Source organism: Dermacentor andersoni, chromosome 5, assembly GCF_023375885.2.
Source record: "Dermacentor andersoni chromosome 5, qqDerAnde1_hic_scaffold, whole genome shotgun sequence".
NCBI classification, from domain to species: domain Eukaryota; kingdom Metazoa; phylum Arthropoda; class Arachnida; order Ixodida; family Ixodidae; genus Dermacentor; species Dermacentor andersoni.
In genome coordinates, this window is record NC_092818.1 from 102,832,208 (window position 1) to 102,836,777 (window position 4,570).

Sequence of the window (4,570 nt, forward strand, 5' to 3'; positions counted from 1 at the left end):
GCGGATCGGATGCACCCCTTGCGGAAAATACACCGCTCGTTGCTTTTTTCTTGAGACAAGCAGATCAATTACGAGTTGTGATCTCCGGCGGCGGACTCAAACTTTCTAAACGTGCAACCTTCACCTAGAGAAGCATGGCATCAGCGGTAACTCGTATCAAAAACCAGAAAGTAAATTTGTTGCAGACGGTCCTTAACTTGCTTATTAAATTCCGTTTAATTAAGCAATATTAATTATCTTTATAGACATGCAAACAAATGTTTCATGGTTCCGTAGACTTAAAGTGATTAATTTTATAAGAGGTTCGACACGAACTTTCTCTCGAATCTTCCTAAATTTTGATGAATCTTGACATTTCCAATTGCACGAAGAGGACATAGACGCTCGCTAAAGTTGAATGTAGAAGAAAACGTGTTTGCCCACGCGAAAGGTAAGGATGAGTAGAATTCTTCAGCAATAGACAATTGCTGAGCTTAACTCTTGCTTAACTCGCAACCCTCACTGAATATTATTTATTTATGGCCTGACAACCTTTCGAACACGGATGCATCGAATCACTAATGGTAACATTATTGACCGCTTCGGCATACGGCCCAATATGTACCAATGGTCTGCTCACGTTCATTCTTTTCTTCGGTTTCTGCAACCCTCACAAGCCCAATTGTTTTGAGATACCCCCATAATTCATAGCCACCGCAGATTCATCCCAGCAACAAACGTAAGGCCACAGGGCCCTCTAGTCAAGTATTCTTTGGCTGTTTCACTCTGTAAAGACGTGGGTTCTCGGACTCGGCTGCCACTACTGAATGCACCTAAAAAAAAGTACATTACGAAGTTTGTCCTGTTTAAACGAAAGGCCTCGATTGAAACACACAGTAAATGCGGTACGGCTAGATTCCTTGCAGGTAGCAGCGTAAAAGCACAGCACTTTGTCCTCACAGAAAACGAAGTTTTAAAAGCAGCGGCCACGTGGAGCACTTGTGCTCAGCGCAACCGGCTTCTAGCAGGCCAGGATTGGTCGAGAGAAATTCCGAAGATACTCGGTTGCCAACCGCTTTCACTCTTGTCGATGACTGTCTGTAGAAGCAGATCAAAGACAGGGATGTGCTTTCTTTCCTTCTTTTCTCCTTTCTATGTTCGCGAGAACTAGTTATACTGCGGGTGAAGGTAAAGCGGTGAAAAAAAAAGGTTCCAGGTCTTGCGTTATCTGGTCTTGGTTGGTACGTCAAAGAAATTTTCGCGCTGAGAAAATCGTGGCTGCATTCAACGAATCAAATCTTGATCTGCAGCTCACGCATCGCTGTATCTTTTAAAGAGAATGTGAAAAGGAACGTTCGGCCTTTACACTGACAAAGCTTTAAAGGCCACTGTTCCCTTATTTCGTCGCCATTTTTTTACTAGCCCCTCTTTCGCAAGTGCAAGGTGGTTGGTTGTCAGTGCTCTAATGGTCAGACAAACGTCTAGCCTTGAGTGTGTCTGTCTGTTAGTCGAGTTAGAGGCGTATGAATGGGCCCACACACTGCCACGGCAGTGGACCGACAGCGTGTTGGAGTCTACATAAAGTATTTACTGCTCCAGGTTGATGAAGCTAGACGCATTTTTTTTTCACGCAGGGGTGCTCACTGGCATGATGATGGCGTTCCACCTTCAAGATACCCTGAAAGCCTGCTTCGAGTTATTCTATGGCAGTTACAATCATAATGAATATGGCGACGTAGGGAACACAAAGTCTTCTTTTTTTTCTTTTCATTTGGTTCATGATGTAGAAACATTGACAATTAGCCTGGTTCCACTAGAGCTCGACGAAGAGTTCTTTCAAGCAGGACGCTTACATGATGACATCTTGTGTGATCTTTACGAGTTTTCTCCACACGATCGTGAGTATGACACGTGCCGTAAACGCTATATGTCTAGACCCTTTTCGCGGAGTAGTTTGCTCTAGAGAACTGAGATTCGCGTTTTCGGCGGCGCGCCGCACGTTGTCTCAAGCGAAAGCGCACGAATGCGAAACCATTACAGCTTCTGCCCTTCTACTGTGTGATCAGCTGTCGGAAGTGCAGTAGGGTGATCGCTAATGCTCTGTGATCTATTCAGGCTGCAAAAGGTGTAGCGGTAGAGGGAATGCGTGTGCAGTAGTTGGCTGCAAAAATAGTGACTAGCATATGAAGGAAGGGATTGAGTCTGTGTGGCCAAGTTCACGGCCCGCTGCTAAACGAGGATTGCCTCTGTTTTCGGCCCTTCGCTATGCACGGATTTCTTCGAGGACAAAAAATTTACTCATGCGCCACCACTGTATCGCTAACCACTAAAGAAAGGACTTCAACCTAAGAACATCGGCAAGAGTGAGTGCCGCTCATTACACAGTGACAAAGGGAGTAGCGCCGATTCCTGCCATCTACCCACATCGACCTCAACATGCACTCACACTTACGCCCACTATATCGCCCACGTATCGAGAATAAATGAAGGGGTGCACTCTTGAATCAACGCGCCGAAGCATGTGTAACGGACTACACCAACAACACGCGAATGCTTGAAGCTGAACGTTTCCTGGCGACCCACAGAGTAAGCGAGTGGCTACCGATAATATGTCTTTGCTACAAGCTTTTGAAAAGTAGTGAACATCTACATTCCAAGCCTTGTGCGCGGAAAGACCAAATCTGCACGACTGAGCGCACTCGCGAGCGAAAGGCAGAAAATAAAAAATCACTTAGTGACCACACCGAGAAACGTCACTGAATCAGAACATGACAAGCCGCTACTTCAAAGTGATAGGAAAGTAAAGAACGAATAGCAAGAGACACTGATCCTGATTAATTTCGAAGCGCAATGTATGCACAGCATCGAATACATTTCTAGCCCATGTTCTAGTACAAGCAGCGCAAACGGCGCTCGCACTGTTTGGGCAAGGCGTAATGAGCTTCGAAAGCGTTTGCATGTCCTCTGGAGCTGTCGCCAAATCTTCGTGTCGTCTTCCCAATCACTGTCTACAATATCTGCCGAAACAGAGGTTTTCTGAGCCGCACCGGCACCATGCACATCCATTGAAAACGCGGAGGCAATGGAGGCAACTGAGGTAAGCAATGGACGAGTCACCACACGATCAAACATGACGGTGTCCACGGTATCGCCGTGCAAAGCGTCTCTATAAATGTTGCTCATAGTTATTTGATGTAAGTGATAGAGAGAGAGAAAGCTCTTCATTGAAAATTCAGAGCGTTTGGCCAGCGTATTTTTGCCTACATGCTACTCTGCAGGAAATGGGACGAAGGAGAAGAAAGGCTCTAGGACAGGGTGGGAAGAAAAAGAAAGAAATTGTAGGTTGTGTGATGTTATCCGCAGTAGAGTAAGTGTCAGATGCGACGAAGCTAGACGGTAAATGCCAAAGAAAATTAAATCCCAGTCTTGTGAGACGACGTGCGTGAGTCATAGTTTAGGTAGTAAACCAACTGACTCAATATACAGACAAGGGCTTTGCGCTGCTTTGATGGGCAAGGCCAGGGACCCAGCATCCGTGTCAATGTCAAGGGGCCTTGGTCGAGCTTTTCTGTGGTAATTTCATATAGATGTTGCTCGTATCTGTAAGTTGGGCACTCGAGCAAGATGGGCTCTTGAAATTCCGTGGCGCCACAGTTGTAACAACATGTATTTGTAGTCTGAGCATTGCGAGAAAGATGATTGTTCGTGTATCCAACATTCAGTCGAAGCCGGTGATAGAGGGTCTCCAGATGCCGTGGTGATATTTGGTAGCTTTGATTGGAGTTTTAGGTCGATGTTCAACAAAAACTTGTAATTGCCTGAAGGTGACGACCATCTTCTACGCCGTTCATTGAATACATATCGCTTCGCCAAAGCTGAAGCCTCATTTTTAGTGAAAAATATTTTTATAAATGTTATGTGATCATGTTGTTTGCGGGCTGCCTCATCCGCCTCAATGTCCTGGAAGCCACTGAAATGCTATCACACGTCCAGCTTTAAATGCCTAGCGGTATAGGTATGCTATGTCATGAAACAAAATGTAATTGCTTGATTTAGTGCTTTTCATGCAAAGGGTTTGAAATGCTACTTTCGAGTCTATGAAGACGGTCCAGTGTTGTTGAAGCTGCCGTGGTACGTATTTTAACGCCCGTTTTATCGCGTCCAGCTCAGACAATCTTGATGACGGTACTCCCACTAAACGCCATGAAAATTTCTGGTCTGTGGAAGGAACTAAAAATACCACAGGAAAAGCTGTGTTGCGTTGGGGAGCCATCAGTAAATACGCGCTTCGTACTCGAGTACTTCAGGCTCATGTATGCGAATGCTGTTTGTAAAATAGCTCCTCGAGGCATGTTCTTCTTGGACTCTATTCCTTGGATATACTTTCGAATGTGTAGAGGAGACAGCATCCACGGAAGGAACTGTGGTGGCGTGATCTGCGGCGCCTGTTTGAGGATAGTAAGTCGAATTTTTCCTACAGCTTGCCCGGATCCAGAATTGTTTTACGTTATCATACCGCTCAAGAAATCATTCTTGTTTCGGATCACCTGCCTTATATGTATGACGGTAGTTTTCTTAATTGGTAGCAGGT